The 23851-nt window shown below is 49.5% G+C and overlaps 1 protein-coding gene and 1 long non-coding RNA gene across 3 annotated transcripts in view; one reads left to right on the plus strand and one right to left on the minus strand.

Annotated features, from left to right (window-relative positions):
- Positions 1-23851, minus strand: part of EXOC6B (exocyst complex component 6B) — a 1319737-nt gene that overhangs the window by 204103 nt on the left and 1091783 nt on the right. The window lies entirely within an intron of this gene.
- Positions 1-23851, plus strand: part of LOC138296252 (uncharacterized) — a 187066-nt gene that overhangs the window by 86390 nt on the left and 76825 nt on the right. The gene's annotated exons all lie outside the window — the stretch shown is intronic.

Raw genomic sequence — 23851 nt, forward strand, 5'->3', positions numbered from 1 at the left:
GCTGAGGGGGGGGGGGAGATGGGGGTGCTGCTACTGCTCAAATAGCCAGGTTTTGAGCCACTTCCTGAAAGTCAGCAGGCCTTCCGTCTGTCGCAGGGGCAAGGGAAGGGTGTTCCAAGTCTTGGCGGCGAGGTGGGAGAAGGATCTGCCTCTGATGTTCGCTCTTCGGATGTGTGGGACGGTGGCGAGGGCGAGGTCGGCTGAGCAGAGTTGGCGGGAGGGGGTGTAGAAGGTGAGTCGTCTGTTGAGGTAGGTTGGTCCGGTGTTGTGGAGCGCCTTGTGTGGGTGGGTGAGGAGCTTGAAGGTTATCCTTTTGTTGTCGGGGAGCCAGTGTAGGTCTCTCAGCAGGGGAGTGATGTGGCTGTGGCGGTGGGCATCGAGGATCAGGCGTGCGGAGGCGTTTTGTATGCATTGCAGTCGTTTGAGGAATTTGGCCGGGGCTCCTGCGTAGAGGGCATTTCCGTAGTCAAGTCTGCTGCTGACGAGGGCTTGGGTGACTGCTCTTCTTGTATCTGTGGGGATCCATCTGTAGATCTTGCAGAGCTTGCGGAGGGTGTTGAAGCAGGATGAGGAGACGGCGATGACTTGCTTGGTCGTGGAGAGAGTTGAGTCGAGGATGATGCCCAGGCTGCGTGCTTGGTTGGTGGGTTTTGGGGCTGCTCCCAAAGCGGTTGGCCCCCAGGAGTCATCCCAGGCTGAGGGGTTGGCGCAGAGGATGAGGACCTTTGTCTTGTCTGAGTTCAACTTCAGTTTGCTGTTTCTCATCCATTCGACAACGTCCTTCATTCCTTCGTGGAGGTTGGATTTGGCGGTGAGGGGATCCTTGGTGAGGGAAAGAATCAGTTGGGTGTCGTCAGCGTAGGAGATGATGTTGAGGTTGTGTAGCCGGGTGACGTGGGCGAGCGAGACCATGTAGACATTGAATAGTGTAGGGCTGAAGGATGATCCTTGGGGAACGCCGCAGATGATCTTGGAGGTTTCGGAGCGGAAAGGGTGGATGCGGACGCTCTGGGTTCTGCCAGAGAGGAAGGAGGTGGTCCACTATAGAGCTTTGTCCCGGATCCCTACGTTGTGGAGGCATCTGCGTAGGATGTGGTGGCAGACGGTGTCGAAGGCGGCCGAGAGGTCCAGGAGGATGAGTGCCGGCGGTTTCGCCATTGTCGAGCAAGGCCCTGATGTCGTCGGTGGCGGCGGCGATGAGGGCGGTTTTGGTACTGTGGTTGCTGCGGAACTCTGATTGGGATGGGTCCAGGATGTTGTTTTCTTCGAGGTAGTGGATCAGTTGTCTGATGACGATCTTCTCGATGACCTTGGCCGGGAATGGGAGCTGGGACAGAAGTTCTTGAGGTCTCTCGGGTCCGCCATAGGTTTTTTGAGTAGGGGTTTGATCTCAGCATGCTTCCAGCTCTCGGGGTAGGTCGCGGTCTCAAAGGAGATGTTGATGACTCTGCGGAGGTGGGGTGCGATGGTGGCGCTTGCTTTGTTAAAGACGTGGTGCGGGCATGGGTCTGACGGAGATCCAGAGTGGATAGTGCTCATTGTTTTGATTGTGTCGTCTTCATTCACGTTGGCCCAGATGAGCAGGGGGTCATAGTTGAAGGTGAGTGGAGGGTCTGAGGAGTCGGTAAATGGGGGGGTGGTCTGGCTGTTATGGATGTCTGTGATCTTGTGGTGGAAGAAGGCGGCGAGGGAGTTGCACAGGTCTTGTGAAGGTGGGATGTTGTTTGTGCTGGAGCTAGGGTTGGAAAGTTCATTCACGATGTTGAAGAGCTCCTTGCTGTTGTGTGTGTTGTTGTCCAGGCGGTCTTTGAAGGTGGTTTTCTTGGCAGTTCTGATGAGGTGAGGGTGATTGCGGATGGCGTTCTTGAAGGCGGTATGGTTGTCCGGTGTCTGTTCGAGGAGCCATTTTCTCTCCAGTTTCCGGCAGGTTTGCTTGGAGGCTTGAAGATCTGAGGTGAACCAGCTGGCTTTCTTGTTGGCACTTCTGTTGGAAGGTTTATTGAGCGGGGCGAGTGTGTTGGCGCAGTTGTCGATCCAGCGGCAGAGGCTGCAGGCAACGAGCTTGGAATTGGTGGATTCGGTGGGTGGTTTTCGGGCGAGGCTGGTGTTCAGCTGGTCTTGGCTGATTTTGCTCCGGTTGCGGCGGGGATCTGTTAGGGGCGGTGGTGCGTGGTGGGTTTCTGGAAGGTGAAGTGGATGCAGTGGTGGTCGGCCCATGGAAGTTCGGTGGTGTGGCTGAAGGTGACGTGGGGGCTAGCGGAGAAGATGGGGTCCAGCGTGTGGCCAGCGGAGTGTGTTGGGGTAGTGACGAGTTGTCTGAGTCCGAAGGTGGCGAGGATGTCGATTAGGGTGGTGGAGTTGGGGTCGTTGTTATTCTCAAGGTGAAAGTTCAGATCGCCGTGGACGTAGTTGGCGGAGGCTAGGGCATGCCTGCTGACTAGGTCGGCAATGGAGTCGCAGAACTGAGGCCGTGGTCCGGGGGGGTCTGTAGAGGAGGGTTCCTCTGAGGGTGGTGTTGGTGTGGATCTGGAAGTGCAGGTGTTCGTTAGTGCTGAGGGTGTCGTTGGTACGTGTCATGACCCTGACGGTGTTATTGTGGACGATGGCGATTCCGCCTCAGACTCAGTAGGTGCGATCCCTGCGGGTGATCTTGTAGCCATCTGGAATGGCTATGGCAATGTCTGGGGCCGAGGAGGCGTTCATCCAGGTCTCAGTAAGGAAGGCGATGTCCAGGGTGGAGGTGTCGAGCGAGTCCCAGAGTTCGACGGCGTGTTTGTGTGCAGAGCGGGTGTTTAGGATGCATCTGAGGTAATTGTGGTCAGGTTCAGCAGGAGGTTTGGCGATTTTGAGGCCTGTGAGGCTGCAGTTCTGGCAGGTGAAGGGTCCTTGGGTGTAGTCAGGGGAGGCCAGGAAGCAGCCGTGTGCTCGTCCGGTGTTGAATGCGTGGAGTGTGCTGGCGGTGTAATGGTGTTGCTGGCCGTGGTGGTCTTGGGGACCAGGGGTCCTGGCGCTGGGCGCGGTCGGGCTTGTCAGGGGTCACTCATCGGGCCACGGCCGCCATTCAGAAAGGGAGGTAGGAGGGAGGAGCAGCTGGGAGGAGGGAAGGGGTGGACCAATGGGAGCACAAGGGGTGCGGGCCGCAGGGGACGCAGCAGCAGGGACAGGGAACCGGCAAGAGCCGGAGGGGGAAACAAAGGCAGCAAGAACAGCGGAGAAAACGAAGCGGGGCACAAAAAAGGGCACAATTACAATAGAGTCACAGGTCAGAACGAATTTCGATATGCAGCAAACGAAATGCAGAGCAAGTACAGAAAATGCTAGAAGCTCTTACCACAAACGGCAGCGAGGCAGCAAGGACGGGGTCAGGGACGTGAGGGCAGAATGGAGGCTCCACCCCAATGTGAGGAGTCGTTCCTGGCCTTAAGGCAGGTCAGGGGGTCCAGCAGGATTGTCGCATACATCCTCTCACTCTGAAGTTAAAGAAAGTAAAGCAAACAAGCGTCCTCGGAAGACAGCCCCTGGCATTTGATGTAGGTCTTTGAATGCACAGCAAATGTGACGAGATAACAGCAAGATTTACGGGCCTGTTTACAGAATGGGAGCACCAGGAATGGTACTGAAATTAAGATTTGGGCATGGGAAGGTACAATCTCTAGCTAGACAGCCTAAAACAAATAAAGGCAGCAAATGGAAAGCAAGAAAACGTGAATTACAAATCACAAAGCCAATAGCAAGGCAACAAGCAGAATGCATTTCTAGGTCAGCTTTCTGAATGTTCCCCAGATGTCTTTAGCAAACCAGACAGTTGTGCTCTCTGGTAGGCTGAGACCTAAACAAGCATTTGCAATGCAATGGGCCTCACGTTTGCTCGAGTTAGAGTTATTAACGTTATAAATTCCTAACTGGACTTTTCTTGCCACATACATAAGAAAAAATGCAAAGTAAAACAGCTAACATAAGCAAGCCAATTCGAAGCACCACGGCTGCCATGGGCGTGAGCGCGAAGGAGAGACACAAAAGGAAAAAGAAGTTTGCTCACAGTCACACGTATCAGCAAACATGCAATTATTCACGTAATATGGTTGGTGGCCAAGGTGGTAACAAAACCGCTCCAAGGAGGGACAAACAAAGCCGTAAGAGGATTCCATATGAAAGGTCACCTGACATTCCCGGGAATATACCTGGAAACCTGAGCCTTGTGGAGCTTATCAGACGTAGGACTCAGAATATTGGTGAATAACAAAAAGAAGGAAACGTATGTTCAGGCTGAGATCTTCACATGTACTTTGCCTGAGCCCTAACTTTAAATTTTCATATGAAGGAAACATTTTAAATAATATAATCAAAAGGAACATACTGGCCACAATCGGGTCAGATTTCCTGGGTACCCTCATGAGATAGATTTACAATGAATAATGAAACTGTCTCAGGAAGATCACAGTACCACAAAATAATTATATCCAAACAAAATCCATTAAAACAATAATTAAGTGAATGCAGCAGCAAACAAGAGACAGACTTACAAAAGGTTAATTGAGGAAACTGATTTTCTTCTTTGATGTTAGTTTGTAAGCTTCTGAGCAGCAGGGGTCACATATCTAGCCAGTGTCAACAATGCAACGAAAATCCTGCCTCAGAGCAACATAAAGAAAACACAGAGAAAGGATTTAAGATCAGAGGGCTGTGCAATCATGTGCAAGGGTAATACCCCAAGGGAGATGTTAAACACATTTTGAGGCTGCAAGGCAACATCAATATTGCAGGAGCGAGAAACTGCTTTTGCATGTTAAAGGAGCCCTGATTAAGCATCCTTCGATTCCATGACACTTCAAGGTAGGGCAGCAACCTTAATCCAGCTCATCGTTTTACATACAATAAAGTTAAATCCCTATCGCCAATCCAAGGGAGCTACAAAGATAAACGGCAGACTATTTAAGGGTAGCTATGAATCTCTGAAAACTGCTAACAGCTACGCCAAGGCCAACCCTCTATAAACATATCTGTCAACAAAACATATACCTTCCTTGCCTTAGTCTGTCTATTCGTTGTCTTCAGCCTGTCCTCAATGACAACATTTCTGACTACAATCCCTAGCACACCCAATGAACCTGAGTGATACTATCACAAGCTACCACCACAACACTCAAACCAAAACCCAAATGACACACAACACTGGCATTCGCCTTCGACATGCATGCATGAACCCCATGCTGGACTGAATATACAAGTTTCAGGTCAAACCAACACATTGCAAAGCCAAAGAAACACACACACACACACAGACAGCTGCGCCGGCACTGAATGAGTAGAGAATAACTCTCTTGGCCATAGCTTATGTTGCAGTAAGTGCAGTGGCACCACGACCATCGAGTAGGGGGTCCTATTTCCTCAATTATATTCATTTTTTTTACTACCAAACCAAGGGATTTGGGGGAAGGGGGAAGGACATACCTACTACTTGATTAAGGGCCCATGACACCCTAGCTACACCACTACACAAAACCACCATACAATTCATACAGCATCACCACATAACATAAAAACACAGACAACGAATAATCCTCACAAAATTAGAGTTCAATGTGCATGAATCCTATTGATTCAAAGCAGTGCACAACCGAGACCGCTGAGCTGTCCAGCATTGCACATTTCAAAGAGCCCACACTCTGGAATGTGGTCTGTGATCTTGCAGAGTTATTCCTCTACAAACACGCATGCCCATGTCACATGAATAAAGGAGTCCCCACCGGTATCCCAGGATATATTTTACTTATCTTTTATGACGTTATATAAGTGCGGTGTAGGTAATAAAATGAAGTTAGTTTAAATCGCACGTTACTTTATACAGGCTTTACTCGTGTACATGCCATGGTTCAATCCTTACCTGCAATGGACTCTTGTATATCCTCAGACCATTTTTTCCTAATCATTAAGGGCGTGTGTCTCTTATTTGCCTTCAGCGCCCTGTACAGATGGGGCAGTAATCAGCAGCCCTCTCCCAGGGCCAGGAGTACCTGCAGTGGATCGGGTCCCATGGTAAATCCCGTCCATAGCTCCTTGGCCATATTTGCCAGCTTAGCATATTGCAGGAACTGTCTAGGGCCAATCCCAAAGGATTCCTGCACCTGTGCAAATGTAGAAAGGGCCCTCCTGGTACAGGTCTCCGATTGTGTTGCTCCTGCTCTTCTCTCCATCTTCATACTGAGATATCATCACCTATCTGACTGAATGGCTATAGTGACCATTTTTCTAACTACCCCTTAAATGGGGGTGCTGCAGGATCCCTGACACAGCCATGTTCCAGGCCTCTACTACCTGCCTCATTATGTATGTGCAGTATACGCCCCCCCCTTCATGAGCGAGATCATTGTGTCTCATAAGCTCTAGTACTCTTGAGCAACCACTTTTGCCAGTTGTCCTCATCTTCCAATCATCGTATGGTATGCTGTAGCTGGCATGTAATATAACTCCAGGTCAGACAGTCCAAGACCGTCCTCTGACTCATACACAACCCACCAAACAATACTACAAGGATGGTGTTTTCTGGTCATGATCAGTTCCTCTAGATGAGTTCAGGTACACAGTGGAACTCCAAATCCTCTTTTGTAAATGATCGACATACTAAAAAATGCACTAAGAAACATTGGAAAAAACTTTAAAATGTTTATTTTTTTAAAACCCAAGTGCATGAAAAATGAAGAATAATAAGCCGAATGTGAAAATAAATGCAACAATGCATGTCTTGGCCAGCAAAAACATGAATATTCCTAACATGGTTAGCAAGTATCCTAAAACCTTATCCCTCCTTCTTTTACACGCAATGCTATATTTTAGTATAAAACAGCAAGCCTAAAAATGTTGTTTCTTAAGATGGATCGCACAGCATACCTTTGTCAGTAAGCAATAGCTGTTTAGCTACAGCCCCTGCCCAGGAATGATGAGCAGTATGCTAGTATTACCATTCTCACTGTCAGACACTGCCACAGACGATAATGCCAGGAATGGTGGGAGTAGTGTATTGCAGAAATTCACCACCTAGTACACGAACCCTTCTGTCAGTCCGGCAAGTCTGGAGACTTCCCATTTGGTCTCCAGCTCCCCTCCAATTGACTCTCAACCCAACATTCTTTTCCTGTACATTCCAGCAATGACCTCACAGATTGTCAAGCCACAACACATCCCGTTTATTACACAAAAAAGGAATCTGTTGTTTTCCTACGAGATTACAATATGTAATTAACAAAAAATGACATAAAAAGAAATCTGCAACATTAAAAAATAGAAGAATATCAATGAGAATAACAGAATATTATTTTGAGAAAAAAATACACAAGGTTATTATGCCAATATGAATACATTTAAAATCAAGTCATTATAACGTACATAAAAAATGCATAACTCTGATAACAAATAATTTAGTACAAAACACCCCGGTGACTTCATAACCACATTGGACCATCTCTGGTGAGAAATTGCCAATTGATGATCTATCACTCTAACGCCTTTGCAATTAAAGTGGTTGAACCTTCAACAATACCATCACCTTCCACCAGCCTAAACATACTCCACACCTCGCTGTCCAGTATGACTATATTTTTCTTAATTCCATTAATCTTGAAAGGACCAATAAAGTCTGAAAGTTCTTTCTTCACAAACCTGTTTTTTTTTTTTTTTTTTTTACCAACACACTGACACTAATTGCCCAAGACCCATCTTTTGTCTTGTGAGTGCTGTAATAGCATAACTTATACCTCTTTTGATGATTACTCATTCGCGGTCATTGACTCATCTCATCCTCACAGTTCACTGTAACCTTCAAATAGAAAGGGTTCAATTTGGTAACTGCTCTCCTCCCCTCATACGTTCAAATAGTGCCACTCCAGTCACATGGTTCGGTGTGGTTTTGTGAGCCACCAAAGTTTCTCTCAACATAACACCTAACGAAATACCAGGTTTTAGTGCTCTTTCAGCACTAGCTTTCACACATTTTTTTCATTGCCTCAACCAAGTCATTCACTTGTAGTAAAGTACAAGTTACTTACCTCTGGTAACAAAATATCTGGTAGAGACATAGTCTAGTTGCAGATTCCTGTCAGCCTGGGTCCAGAGATTTTTCTTCGAGATATACCCTTGCGCGTAGGTAGGTGGAGTCAGTCGACTTTGCGGGCGTCGTAGTTGCCGTGATGACATCAGTAGTAGTACAAGAGACTTCAAGTTACAGATTCCTTACCTTTGAATACATACCCTGGCAATACCTTCCCTGCAGGGGAGTCTGCAAACCAAGTTCACACTAGAAAGTCCTACAGGACCCCGCGATCAAAGTAGCCATTCCAATGGACCTGACTGTCCAGGCACTGGTGTTTGGCAAACATGTGTAGGGACGCCCACCTAGCTGCCTGGCAGATATCCAGGTCAGGAACTCCGCGTGCTAAGACAGTGGAAGCAGCAGTTGCTCTGGTGGAATGAGCTCGCAAGCCCTCAGGGGGTTGCTTCTTGGCCAAAGCAAACCACATTTCGATACAAAGAAGTACCCATCGAGAGATGGTACGTTTTTGCACCGCCTTCCCTTTTTTCGCACCCACATACCCAACAAAGAGTTGATCGTCCACCCGGAAATCTTTAGTACGATTAAGATAGAACGCCAATGCTCTTTTTGGGTCCAGACAGTGGAGTCTCTCTTCCTCATGAGACGGATGTGGGGGGTGCGTAGAAAGTAGGCCGGGTGATGGACTGGCCTACATGAAAAGGCGTAACCACCTTTGGAAGGAAGGAAGCCTTAGTGCGCAACACCACTTTGTCAGGGTGCACAGACAAGTATGGAGATTTGGACGAAAGGGCTTGTAGCTGACTCACCCTGTGAGCAGAGGTGATGCAAAAAGAAAGGTGAGGCGCTGTAAGGGGCAATTGTGCATCGGCTCAAAGGGAGTACACATTAAATATGTAAGGACAAGATTGGGGTCCCACTGAGGCAGGATAAATGGAGTTGGAGGAAATACATGGTTGAGGCCTTTCTGGAATCTACTCACAATAGGAGATATAAAAACTGATCAGGTAACCTAAGGAAGGCCAAAATGGCAGATAAATACCCTTTAAGGGTGCATTAAGCAGAGCCCTGCTGGGCCAAAGAAAGAATGAACAAAAGTACCTCGGATAGAGGGGCAGAGAGGGGATCAACAGATTTTCTGGTGCACCATACCATAAATTTATTCCAACAACAGGCATATACAGTTTTGGTGGAGGGACGCCTGGCTGCCAAGATAACATCGCAGACTTCAGGTGGAAAATCAAAAGTTGTCAACTGTCGCCGCTGAACATCCACGCATGAAGGCGGAGGTCGGAAAGGTTAGGGTGAAGAACTATCCCCTGTTGCTGCAACAGAACATCCGCCCGAAAAAGGAGTCTGAGTGGAGGATCGATGGACATGCTCAATAGCTCAGCATACCAGACTCTCCGTGCCCAGTCCAGAGCCACCAAGATGAATTGGGCCCGGTCGTGCCTGATCTTCTTGAGAACTCTGGGCAGAAGTTGTATAGGCGGAAAGGTGGCCGGAGTTCCACTAGAGACTAAAAGCATCTCTGAGCGAGTGCCGCCTTGGAAACTCCAACGCGCAAAACAGCTGACACTGCGCATTCTCTGTGGAGGCAAACGGATCTAACCAAGGCTCTCCCCACTGCTGAAAAAGACCTTGCACTACTTCTGGATTGAGATGCCATTAGTGATCGGCTGTGCATCGACAGCTGAGTTTGTTCGCTCTGGCGTTGAGAGAAGCTGCCAGATGTTGAACCACCAGGGTAATGCCCTGGTGTTCCAGCCATGTTCAGAAGCATAGTGACGCCTGACAAAGGATCCAGGACCCTACTCCACCCTGTTTGTTGTAGTACCACATGGCAATAGTATTGTCCGTGAACACCTGCACTACTTTCCCTTTGAGAGAGGGAAGAAATGCTTTCAATGCAAGCCTGATCGCCCGGAGCTCCAGAAGACTGATATGGAGCCTAGACTCCGCCAGAGACCAGAGGCCTCTAATCTCCGCCTCTCCCATGTGGCCAACTCAGAAGTGACGCATCTGTCACTATAGATAGATCTGGTTGGGGAAGGGAGCGGGGTCTGCTGTGGACCCAATGAGAATTTGAAAGCCACCACTGCAGGTCTTTCGCAGTCCCCTCCGAGATCTGGACCATGTCGGAGAGATTCTCCTGATGCTGAGCCCACTGGAACTTCAAGTTCCACTGCAGAGCCCACATATGCCATCTGGCATGTGTCACTAGCAGGATGCAGGAGGCCATGAGGCCCAGCAGCCTCAGAGTCAGTCTCACCAAAACCCAAGACAGAGGCTGAACGATCAGAATCATCCCTTGAATATCTTGGACTCGATTTTAGGGAGGATAAGCCGGAAACTGCACTGTGTCCAGAACAGCTCTGATGAAGGGGAGCGTCTGAGAGGGAGTCAGGTGTGACTTCGGCATGTTTATAGTGAACCGCTGCGTGTGCAGGAGGTTCGCTGTAGTCTGAAGGTGGGAAACAACTTTCTGGGGTGAGTCCGCCTTCAACAGCCAGTCGTCGACGTAGGGGAAGACTGATACCCCTAACCTGCGCAGGTGAGCTGCAACCAACGCCAACACTTTTGTGAACACCCGAGGGGCGCTGATAAGGCCGAAGGGGAGCACAGTAAACTGAAAGTGCTCGTAACCTACCATGACTCGTAGGTAATGTCTGTGGGCAGGCAGGATGGGGATGTGGAAATAAGCGTCCTGCAAGTCCAACGCTACCATCGAGTCTCCTGGGTCCAAGGCAGACAGAACCTGGGCCAGGGTGAGGATTTTAAATTTCTCCTCCTTGTGGAAGTAGTTCAGATCCCGAAGGTCTAGGATAGGACATAAACCCTTGTCCTTTTAGGAACCAGAAAGTAGAGGGAATAACAACCACGACCTACTTCGGGCACAGGGACCTTCTCTATAGCTCCTTTGGCCAAGAGAGCTGCGACTTCCTGGCGGAGAAGCGCCAAATGAACCTCTGGGAGGTGGCTGAGGGATGGAGGCATGGCTGGTGTAGCAGATTCGAAAGTGAGGGAGTAGCCCTTTCAAACGATCTGCAAAATCCACCTATACGTAGTGATGCATTCCCAGTGGGGCAGGTGATGGCGAATCCTGCCGCCAACTGGATGGGAGTGAGGGGCAGGACTAGGAGGGATTTGAGGCTGCAGCAGGGGTAGAGGTGGACTGGCCAGACATCTGGTTCCCTGTCCCACACCCACGTGGGATTCCACATCCCCGGCCACGCAGCCGCTGGACAGCATGGGTGGCATGGTGGCTGGGTGGATGACGCAACAGGGAGCCCCTTCCGTGGCCACGAAAGGAACGAAAAGCGGACCGCGGGAGGCGAAGGGGAGAGGAAAGACCAAGGGACCAAGCCATGGCCTGGGAATATTTCCAAGGCCGCTTTGTCTCCAAAGAGACGAGAGCCATCAAAGGGCATGTCCATGAGGGTCTCTTGGACAGCCCCAGAAAAAACAGAAGTACGCAACCAGGCGTTGTGTCTCAAGGCCACCATCGTGGCAACTGATCTGCACAGGGATTCGGTCATGTACAGCCGACAACGGACTGGGAACTTCGCCGGATCTCTCCCATCGTTGACAGCTTGGGAGACGATAGCACAGGCCTCCTCCGGTATCTGCGGCAGGACTTGCGCAACCATATACCACAAAGAGTGGGTATAGCGGCTCAAAAGGCATGCATTGTTCACAGACCACAGCGCGAGACTGGAGGAAGAAAACAACTTCATACCAAATTGTTCCAAAGTGCCCATCCCTACGGACCTGACTGTCCAGGCATTAGTGTTTGGTAAACATGAGCAGAGATGTCCACACTGCCACTTGACAGATGCTAAAGACTGGAATTTTGCATGATAACACAGTGGTCGCAGCTTCAGCTCGTGTAGAAATGAGCACACAAACATACAAGGGGTTGGTTTTTGGCCAGTGCATAGCAGATCTTAATGCAGAGCACGACCCATCTGGAGATGGTCTGCTTTCGTACTGCCAGTCCTTTCTTCGCATCCACATTACCTACAAAGAGTTGGTCATCTACCCAGACCACTTTTGTATGATCAGAGTAGAACACCAATGCTCTTTTTGGGTCCAGGCAGTAGGGTGTGTACGTCCACCTCAAGTACTTCTCCTTTTTGAGGAAGGGATTGAGGGATCGAAGGACTAGGATAGGGCGGAAGTCCTTGTCCTTTTTGGGTACCAGAAATTAGCAGGAATAGCAACCATGAGCTATTTCTCACACTGGAACCCTCTTTATGGCTCCATTGACCAAGAGAGATGGAACTTCATCACGGAGAAGGGATAAGTGATTCTCCGTCATTCGATTGTAGGACGGTGGTGTGGATGGAGGGGTAGTCTTAAAGCGTGGGGGGAGACACCCCTTTGGACTATCTGCAAAACTGACCTGTCTGACATGAACTGTTAGCTGAGAAGGTGATGGCGGACCCTGCCTCCGACTGGCCCTTGATGGGAAGTCAGACTAGGAAGGCTAAGGGAGTGCGGGGGCGCTGGCAGGGGTGGCGGACTGGCCAGACTGCTGTCTCCCTGATCCATGATGTCGGTAGATGTAGGGGTCCATGATGGACTGGCTTAAATAAAAGAGCATAACCACTTTTGGCAGAAGGGAAGCCCTAGTGCAAAGCACCACTTTGTCAGGATAAATGGAAAGGTAGGGCGTCTTAAATTACTGCAGCTCATTCACCCTGAAAGCAGATGTAATGGCCACAAGGAAGGTTGTTTTTAAAGTGAGAAGCCTGAGAGGACAATTGTGGAGAGACTTGAAAGGAGCGCATATCAGAAATGTCAGAACAAAATTCAGATCCCATTGGGGCATAATGAACGAGAATGGAGGAAAGACTTACACAAAGAAGGTTAAACAGACAAAAGCAGAAATGGCAAACAAATAACCTTTGAGAGTGCCCATAGCAGAACCCTGCTGGACCAGGGAAAGAATAAACAACAGGACCTCAGAGAAAGAGAGGCAGAAAGGAGGACTACAGACTTGTCTGCATCATGCCAAAAATATCTTCCAACAGGCATATACCGTTTTGGTGGAGGGACGCCTGACTGCCAAGATTAAATTGTAGACTTTGGGAGGAAGGTCAAAAGGTGTCAACTGTCACTGCTTAATCTACACCCAAGAAAGCGTAGAGTTGACAGGTTTGGGTGCAGAACCCTCCCCTGCTGCTGCAACAGAAGATCCTCTCGAAGGGGCAGTCTGATCAGAGGATCGATGGACATGCTCAGCAGCTCAGGATACCAGGCTCTCTGTGTCCAGTCAGGAGCCCCAAGGATTACTTGGGCTCGGTCATTCTTGACCTTCTTGAGAACTCTAGGCAGAAGTGGTATTGGTGGAAAAGTGTACAGGAGGCCTGAGTTACACTTGAGATGAAGTGTTCCGAGTGATTGCCTCCTAGAAAACTCCAATGCACAAAACTGCTGACATTGCACGTTCTTTGAGGAGGCAAACAGATCTAACCAAGGCTCTCCCCACTACTGAAAGAGAACTTGTGCCTCTGAGGGATGAAGTAGCCATTTATGATCTGTTAGACATTTTCAACTGAGTTTGTCAGCTCTGGCATTCAGAGAGATCGCCAGATGTTAGACCACCAGGGATATGCCCTGCTGTTCCAGTCACATCCAGAGGTGCAGAACCTCCTGACAAAGGGTTCACGACCCAACTCCGCCCTGCTTTTTGCAGTATCACGTGGTGGTGGTGTTGTCCATGAACACCTGTACCTTCTCTTTGCTAGAGGGAAGAAATGCCTTAAATGCTAGCAGAATCGCACCAAGCTACAGCAGGCTAATGTGGAGTCCAGACTCCGCAGGAGACCAGATGCCTCTGATCTTTGCCTTTTACAGATGGCTGCCCTATCCCAGGAGTGACACATCTTTTACTGCTGTCAGATCTGGTTGGGAAAGGGAGAGGAATCTGCCTCTGAACCAATCATAGTTCGGTGACCACCACTGCAGATCTTGCGCAATTACCGCCGAGATCTGGACTTTGTCGGAGAGATTACCCTGATGCTGCACCCATTGAAACTTCAGGTCCCACTGCAAAGCCTGCATATGCCATCTTGCACGTGTTATTAGCAGGATTAAAGAGAGCATGAGGCCCAGCAGCCTCAGAGTCATTCTCACCTAAATCCAGGATAGAGGCTGAAACAGGTCTCATTGCCTGAATATCCTGGACTCACCACTCAGGAGGATAAGCCCAAAACTTGACTGTGTCCAGAACAGCCCCGACGAAAGGGATCGTTTGAGAGGGAGTGAGGTGGGACTTCAGCACATTTATAGTGAACCACAGCGAATGCAGTAGGTCCGCAATAGGATGGAAGTGGGAGACAACAGCCTTGGGCAAGCCCGCCTTCAACAGTCAGTCGTCGAGATAGGGGAAGACAAACACCTAATCTGCACAGATGAGCTGTGGCCTCCGCCTTCACCTTCACTTTGGTGAACACCCAAAGGGCACTGGTAAGGCCAAAGAGGAGCACTGTGAACTGAAAGTGCTTGTGGCCAACCGTGAACCCCAAGTAACATCTGTGGGCAGGCAGGATGGAAATATGGAAATAGGTGTCCTGCAAGTCGAACGCTACCATCCAGACTCCTGGGTACAGGGCTGATAGACCCTGAACCACAGTGAGCATTCTGAACTTCTCCTTCTTGAGGAAGAGATTGAGGGATTGAAGGTCTAGGATAGGGAGAAGGCCATTGTCCTTTTTTGGGTACCAGAAAGTAGTGGGAAAAACCACCATGACCCAATTCAGGCACAAGAACCCTCTCTATAGCTCTCTTGGCCAAGAGAGCTGTAAGTTCCTTGCGGAGAAGGGCCAAATGATTAGCCATCATCCGCTAATTGGGCAGTGGCATGGATGGAGTGCTCTTCTCAAAGGGGAGGAAGTAGCCTCTTTGGGCGATCTGTAAACCCACCTCTGACGCGGATCCTGCCTCAGACTGGCACTTGATGGGAAGTCAGACTAAGAAGGCTTAGAGGTTGCTGCAGGGGGGACGGTGGTGGACTGGCCAGAACGCTGGCTTCCCGATCCAGGAGGTTAGTGGATCCCACCCGTCCGCCATGCAGAGGTTTAGCAGCATGCAGGCCACTGTGGCTGGCCAGGAATGGACGCAGTTGGAGGCTCCTTCCATAACCACAATGGGGCAAAAAGCTGACTGAGCAGGATGAGGGGCTGCCGTGAGGCCTAAATACCTGACCGTAGCACAAGAATCCTTGAAGCACTTGTGTGCTGAGTCTGTCTTGAGTCCAAAGAGACTGGTGCCATCAATTTATCAATCAGGATTTATAAAGCGTGCCTAATCACCCAGTAGGGTATCCAGGCACTTGCAGGTCCCTGAGGCTAATTTGAACAGCCAGGTCTTGAGGGCCATTCAGAATTCCAAAAGTAGATGATGGTCCGGAGGTGCATGGAAAGGCTGCCCCAGGTTTTTGCTGCGATGTGAGAGAAAAAGCGTTCTCCACTTCTGCTTCGGTAGATGCAGGGAGTATGGCCCAGTAAACGGGAGCCAGAGCGTAGTCTTCTCAATGGTTGGTTGAAGTTCAGATGGTGGTTAATGTTCACGGGTCCTTGGTTGTGTAGAGCCTTGTATGTGTGGGTCAGCAGCTTGAATTAGCATCTCTTCTGTACGAGGGCCAGTGGAGTTTCCTGAGATGGGGTGTGATGTGGGTTTGTCAGGAAAGGCAGAGGATGAGTCTGGCTGCGGCATTCTGTGTGGTCTGAAGTCTCTGTAGGAGATGTGCCGCGATTCCTACATAGAGGGTGTTGCCGTAGTCCAGTCGGCTGGTGATAGGGACTGTGTCACGATGTGTCTTGTGTGTACGAGTAGCCACTTGAAGATCTTAAGTGTCATGCGCAAAGTGAGGAAGCAGGCAGAGTTGACGACGCTGATCTGTGATTTCAAGGTGAGCTTGTTGTCAATGATTTCAGGGTTTCTGACAAGGTCGGAGAGAGTAGGTGCGGGTCTTAGGTCTAATGGTTACCAGGAGTTGTTCCATGTGTTACTGCTGTTGCCAAAGATTAGTACTTCCGCCTTGTCAGTGTTCAGCTGCAGACAGTTCTCTATCCAGTCAGTGACGATTGTCGTGCATCTTTGGAAGTTGGTTCTGGTGGTGGAGGAGTAGAACATTGAGTAACAGGATGGGTTGAGTGTCGTATGCGTAGGGAATTATCTTGAGACCATGGGATCTGATGATGGTGACCAGCGGGGTCATAGATGCAATGAAAAGCGTAGGGCTGAGGGATGAGCTCTGAGGGACACCGCAGGTGATCTCTTTGGGTTCAGAGGTGGATCCTCTGGTTTCTTCCGGTGTGGAAGGAGGTGATCCATGTGAGTGCGTCCCCTTTGATGCCAATGTGATGGAGTCTTTCAATCAGCATGTGGTGGGATATAGTGTCAAAGGCTGCCGAAAGGACGAGAAGGATCAAGGCTGCTGTTTCTCCTTGGTGGAGGAGGGTTCAGATGCCGTTGGTGGCTGCGATCAGGGCAGTTTCAGTGCTGTGATTACTGCAGAAGCCAGATTGGAAGGCATTGAGTAGCTGGTTCTGCTCCAGGCGTGTCATAAGTTGCTTGTTGATGATCTTTTTCAGAACGCTCACTGGGAATGGGAGCAGGGAGATTAGTCAGTACTTTTTAGGGTCGGTGGAGGGTTTTTTAAGTAGTCGTCTGACTTCCGAGTGTTTCCAGGTGTCAGGAAATGTTGCGGTGGTGATAGAGGTGTTGAGCATGATGGTGAGTTCCTGGCTGAACCTTTGGTTTCCAAGGTTGAAGATGTGGTGCAGGCATGGGTCTGTGGGAGCGCCTGAGGGGATGGATTTCATGGTGGAGGTGATGACCTGGGTGGGGGGGGGGGATGTTCCAGGTGGTCAGTGTATGGTTTGTGTCGGTTACAGTGGTGCTGTATCTGTCGAGGACGTCCGCAGGTGTGGGTTGAGGTTCGAAGTTTCTGTATATGGTTGCAATCTTGTTGTGGAAGAAGTGGGCAAGCATGTTGCGCGGCTCCTGTGAGGATAAAGGGGGTCATTACGACCTTGGCGGTCTTTTTGCAAGACTGCCGAGGGACCGCCGTGCGGAAGGCCGCCTGTGCAGGCGGTTTGCCGCTCGGCGTATTATGACTGTTGGCTGCTCTCCGTCGTTATTCCGAAGGAGAGCCGCCAACAGCCATACTTGCGGGCGGCGGGGAAGTGGAGGTTGCTCCACCTCCACCGCCACGCCAACAGAACACCGCCCAGCGAATCACGTACTGTGATTCGCCGTGGCTGTGTTCTGTTGGCGGTGTGGTGTCGGCGGAGCTGCCCCCATGGCTCCCGTCCCCTCCCGGAGGATCGATGGACCAGGTAAGTGGATCATCCGTTAGGGGAGGGGGTCGGGTGGGGGGGTGTTGTGTGTTGTGTGCGTGCATGGGGATGTGCATGTGTGTATGTAGAGGGGGTGTGTGAGTGCGCGAATGCTTGCGGGGTGTTGTGTGTATGGGAATGAGTGCGTGTATGGCTGTGGGTATGTCTGTATGGATGTGTGCGTGTATGTTTGAATGTGGGTGTGCGTGTGTGTGGATGTAGGCATGTATGTCGGGGTGTGTGCGTGTTGGTGGTGCCTGCATGCGTGTCAGGTGTGTGTGTGTAATGTTATGTTGGGGGTCGAGGTGGGGAGGGGGGCCCTGCCAACATTGGGGGGTGGCAGGGGTGGTGGGGGGTGTAGGGGAGGGAGTCGGGGTGGGGGAGACCCCTATCAGTGCCAGGGAAGGAATTCCCTGGCACTGATAGTGCTTACCGCCATGGATTTCATGGCGGTTCAAACCGCTGGAAATCCACGGCGCTAAGCCGGGTCCAAATACCGCCGGCGGTATACTGACGGCCGCAGGGCTGGAGACCCAGGTCTCCAGCCCGGCAGTCGTCTACGCCCTGGCGGGCGGGACGGAGAACCGGCGGATGACCATGACGGTAACCGCCATGGTCATAATACACCAAGGTAAGACCGCCAGCCTGTTGGCGGTCTTACCGCCGGTTCTCCGCCATCTGCCAGGGTTGTAATGACCCCCATAATGTTTTCCCTGCCAACCGGGATGGAGAATTCCTTAAAGATGTTGAAAAGTTTCTTGGTGTTGTTGGTGCTGGTTTCCATGCGTGCACAAGGGTTGTCTTCTTTGCTGTCCTCAGCAGGAAGTGGTAGAGGTTGAGGGAGTTCAGGAATGCTGCACTGTTGGAGGTGCCCTTGATGGCGCACCATCTCCTCTCCTGCTGTCTCGTTTCTGTGTTCCGAGTTCCTGGGTGTACCTGCTGGCCTTTCTGGAGGATTTTCTCTGGATAATGCTCTTGATGGGGATGATGCTGCTGGTGCAATTGGTAATCGAGGCATTAAAGTTTTTTACTCCCTGTTTGAGGTTGGTGGTGAGAGAGGGGTTGGAGTTGTTGAGGACATCCGCCCAGCTGGTCTCCGAGATTTTGTTCCACCTCCGATGGGGGACGTTAGTCATCTTGGAGGTGTTGGTGCAGAGACTGCAGATGCTGTAGTGGACGATGGAGTGGTTGGTCCATGTGAGTTCTGTGACATGGCTGTATTTGACAGTTGCTGGAGGTGACAATGGGGTCCAAAAGGCCTGTCCATCAAAGTAACCTGGACATTCCCTAAAAAGCCATACGTACTCAGCCACGCACTGACGCCTAAATGCAACTCTCAATGAAACCACTTTGCCTAGCGAGTCAGTAATGCCCATTCTGCAACAGATAATAATGTTTGCTGCGTCTGTCCCATCTGCAACTGCCTGGGTACAGCCCAGGCCTCCTCCGGGACTTGTCATCACACTTATGCAACCATATCCCACAGTGTGTGGGAACCACGGCCCAAAAAGCATGCCATGTTTACAGATCGCAGTGCTAGGCTAGTGAAAGAAATCTTTTTCCCAAGTGTGTCCATCCTTTTGGATTTCCTATCTGAAGTTGCGGAAGGGAACGCACCCTGGGAAGTGGAGGCTTGTATAACCCAGCTCTCAGGGGTGGGGTGTTGCGTCAGAAAGCTTGGGTGCCCTAGAGTCGGGCGATGGCAGCGAGTAATTATCATGTTCGCAGTGGGCCCTTGCTGGGTTTGGACCAGGTACCCAGTAGGACATCTGTAAGAGCTTGGGTTCTGAGGAGGAAGCTCCAGGTTGAAGCACCTCTATCAGGAGGTTGGTCCTGACAGCTACCAAAGGCAACTCAAGGTCCAAGACCTCAGCTGCTCTTCTTGCCACCATGGAATAGGAAGCTCCCTCCTCTACAGCCAGGGTAGGGAGAGAAAGCATGCCAGTATATGGAGAAGTATCCAGTCCGCTGGCCTCACCCAAGTTTGTAGGCCAGTCCACAGGGTCTTGCAGCTGGTATTCTAAAGAGTCCAGCAACCCCTCCCATCCTTCACAGTAACCTAGCCCATGAGAAAGAGGCTCAGGATCTGACATAGGAGGCAAGGCTCCTGCCAGCTTCTGATTCGTACGACGCCCCATCTGGCTCTCTGTTGGAGTCGGTAATGAGAAATGGGATGGCACTGCCCATGGGTGCGGGCTATGCCAGGAACGTTGGCGTCAGGACCGGCATCAGGGAAGGTTGGGGTGGTACGACTGATGTCATTCAGGAGCCAGGATTGGATCAGTGGGCACCTCGCAGAGTGGAGGCCGAAGCCACCATCACAGAACCCGAAGGGGCCCTTCCCATCCCCAGCGGTGTCAGACTGCCCAAAAATTTGGCGCATGATTTCATAAAATTCTAAGTTGAGCAGCAGTCGTTCTGGCTCTGAGAAGCTCAGGGAGATGTGGAGTTGGCCCAGGGACAGGCTCCGCAGAGCAAGGCCTAGAACATTGACACTCCCTTGCCTTGTCAGCTGACAGACGAGAAGTTGAAGAACTCTTCAATCGATCCTGGGACATTCCTCTTGACTGGAATCTTGACTAGCATGGAGTCGAGCATCAGTCTACCATCAGCTTCAGGGTCTGCTCCCTCAACGGCTTTGGATGCATGGCTCGACACTTGAAGCACGACTTTGGGTTGTGGTCGCAATCCAGGCACCAAAGACATACAAGGTGCGGATCTGTCACGGACATCGCCTAATGACAGGAACTGCAGGGCTTAAACTGGTCTTTCTCGATGACATCCTTGATGCACCAGGAGATGAAAACTCAAACAAATCTTCGACAAAGTGAAAAAAAAAAAGCCAATCAAAAAATAACGGAGGGGTAGCTCTCTTCGCATGAGTGCTATGTGGTGCGAAAAGAACTGACATCAGAGTGGCACCTATATAGGACCCGCAACGTCATATCCGGCACGGACGATGGATGTGGAACCGATCAAAGCCACCTAATGGCGCACAGTGGTACTGTTAAAAAATCTCCGGATCCAGTCTGACGCCTGGGGGAAATTCAAAGGTAGGGAATCTGCAACTAGGAGTCTCTATCCGATAGCAATTGTAGGGAGTGGTCTTTTCTGTGCCAGTATGAGCACTGCATCACCTGCCCACAGAAGCTGGATGCAGAACCAATAACAATTGCTCAGGGCAAGAGAGGATACAAACAGCACTTGACCTACTTTTTTTTTTAAATCAATTTAACAATTGCCTTTTTCGTGCTGTGACTGCCAGAGAAGAGTGCATACAGTTCAGTAGAATGTGATGAGACCACTTTGGCGGCGTATCCTCATTTCTATAAACTGGGAGCTAGCAAAGAATCAAGGCAACGAGGTAACTTTCTAGCCTAGGCTGCTGCTGCTGAACGAAGAGGTTCAATCAGATATGTGGTCGTCTTCTGCAAGGACCTGGAAGAGTGCAATCGGTGGTAACAGGTTTAAAGTATTAAATCATTTTTTTAGAGATACTGTGCCTCCTCGGTAATTGATTCCCGCAAGGACCGGGTAAACACTTCCGCCCAGGCACGAAAACAAGCACAGGCTCGAAAAAGTCTTGGCTCCTGTGTGGGGAACCCCAGTGAGGGGCAGGTGAACAGATACCATCATGCTGAAATTGCCGACTAAGGTTATCAGAGCGGGGGAACATCCATAAGACTGAGCTCATTTTCAGCCTCGGAAAAACAAGGACCAGCCGATGTTAATGGTAAAACAACGTGTTTTGCAAACAGCATTCCTCACCTTTTAACGATTTTTGCACGAATCAGTCTCTCGTAATTCTCTTTTACCAGCACTCAGCAGTGACAGATTCAGCGAACGTAACGGCGAAGCTGGTTCTGTAGGATTATTTATGCATGAAATGGATTCTAGAGACAATCTAGCATGACATGGATTCTAGAGACAATCTAGATTTGACGTTTTACTGATTTTTTGTGTGTTACAAGAGTAAAATTATCTGTATCTTGAGAATCACAGAAAATGTTTAAGCAATCCCACTACACATTTGTTTCTTCACACACGCTTTCCAAACAGACAGGGGCGTAGCTCGGTCAGTATTTCTTTTTTGTTTTCCTTTTTATTTTTATTTTTTTGGCGGGGGGGAGCTAGGTGGGCGGAATGGGAATGAGCTTCACATTTTTTAATCACGGCGCGGTCGGTATCTTGTTAGCACATTATCTGAGAGGCAGGGCATGACTGACGTTTAAGGTGCATTGGAAAAGGAGAGCAGTGCTTATTGGCAGAGTATCTAAAAAATTTCTTTGTAAAATAACCAATAAATGTTGTGCGTGTGTTTGTGTTTTAGTCTGTGTGCATGTAAAATCCTTAATAAAAATCTGACAGACACCTCACCATACCCGTCTGAAAGCACCTGTTCCCAACTATTTTTCACAGAATACATTCGGGAGTTGGGACACCCCAAACATCCCTCCGTGAAGCTACGCCCCTGGTAACGGACCCACAGGTAAATTCAGGATCATAAATACAAAAGCATTTAATGAGGTGCACACCTAGCTTGAAGTAGAAAAGGCGCACTTCAAAGGGAGCATGTTTCTTTAAAAGGAGCACTGGCAACCTTAAGTGATGCTAACAGAACCAGCCTGGGGTTTAGCCTCCAATAAGAACCTGAACAGAGGAACCAGGATATAACTTCAGAAGGAGTTAAGAACATAAGGCACGATGTACCACAGTGGAGACACAAACCAGTCAGTCTGTTTTTGCAATCCAACGGGTTTGCGGCTTGACCTTCATTTTGTGGTTTGACTGATGTGCAGTCACACTGAAACATGCCCAATTCCCGCGGGATGCAAAAAACACCCAATTAATGAATCTTTATGAGACGCGAGTCCTTTTGCGGCTGCCTCTGAAAGCAGAGATGAAGTGAGCAAGGGACAGTCGACTTCTTGTCTCTGCACTCTTCTTCGCAGAACATTAATATGTTTATAAGCAGAATGTGTACTTTCAACATAAAAAGGGCTGCTCAAAAACAGCTTTCCTTCAGTGAATGACCCCCCTGGCCCACTGTCTGCTTCATCAATGCCAAATTAACATGTTACTTACCTTCGGTAAAGTTTTTTTCTGGTGGATACCCTATGTAACAACAGATTCCTCACATTTATAATATCCACATGCACCAGACTGGACCCAGAATCTTTTACACAGCAGTGCTCCAGTGGAATGATAGGTGACGCCAGTGTGGTTCTGTGCTCATGTTGTTTCGTATGGAGATGATGAGCGGAGATGCACATAAGCACCAATCCTGCATGCTGATCAGAAACGTTTTAAGGCAAAGGGGGCAATTGCCAGGGGCCACCACCTTCAAAGGGCCCCCTGGGAAAGTAAACTTTCTCTCAAACTAGCTCACCTCTTCCCTCTCTGCAGACATCGGAGTTTCTTACTTTGGACGAAGGCACCGTAGGGGCCCTGGAAAGATGTATTTCAAATTCCTATGAATTCTGTTTCTGAAAGTTCGCTTAGCAAAATGGGTATTAAAATTAAAAAAAGGGCCCCCAAAATATGTCTTGCAAATGGGCCCTCAAAATCCTTCAAACAAAACTAGTGCCCATGTCAGTTTCTTTCCTGACCCTGTCAGTGGACTTGGACACAAACCCCAAAAAACAGAATACTATTGTGAAGAGCCCTATATTGAAACCTTTCTAGATGGAAAAAAGAGACCATTCCACAGAACAGGTAGGTCAGTGCGAAATCTGCAGTGAGATAGTATATGCACTGGAGAGTTACAGTCAGAGAAGGTAAATGCATAGCCGATTTTGTTGCAGAGGACAATCGGTAGGAGGCTGGCTCAGTATACTGTGTACACATATAGGTGAGACACCCTGTACTGAGTCCAGGCAACCCTCCGTGATAGTCAATATAAATCAGGGCACACCCAAGTAGTCAAAGAAGTTGATCCGAAATGGAGAAGAAAGTTCAGAGTCCAACAAACACTGTGTAGTGGTTAGTTGAGGTTTATTCTTTGTGAGCAATGGTACATCCGTAAACAGCCGACACATGTTTCGTCACATAGAATTTCTCAAGGCCAAGGCTAATAAGTATTAATAATCAACGATTGGTTTCCAAAAGTTCTGATGATCAGTTGAGTCCGTAATAGTGGTTGGAAGACTGAAAATTGAGGGTCCATGGCCTGTAGTAACTGGTTGTTCAGAGCAGTGGAATCCCAGTTGTCCTTTATGCGGTAACAGTGCGGAGCAAGGCCAGGATAAGCCTTCTTAGTTGTGGTCCATGCTGTGTAGCTCTCGTGATAGTGTAGGCGGCTCAAGATAACCAGAGCTCTCATAGGGGTAGCTGTGGAGAGCAGCTAAGGCTTATTCAGGATGGTGTAATGCGGTTACAAATACCACACAGCTTAGTCAGTGAAGTAGATGCAGCAAAGAACCACACTAGTGTTAGAAAAATATGTAATATTTATTAT

Source organism: Pleurodeles waltl, chromosome 1_2 (genome assembly GCF_031143425.1).
Source record: "Pleurodeles waltl isolate 20211129_DDA chromosome 1_2, aPleWal1.hap1.20221129, whole genome shotgun sequence".
Taxonomy (NCBI): Eukaryota; Metazoa; Chordata; class Amphibia; order Caudata; family Salamandridae; genus Pleurodeles; species Pleurodeles waltl.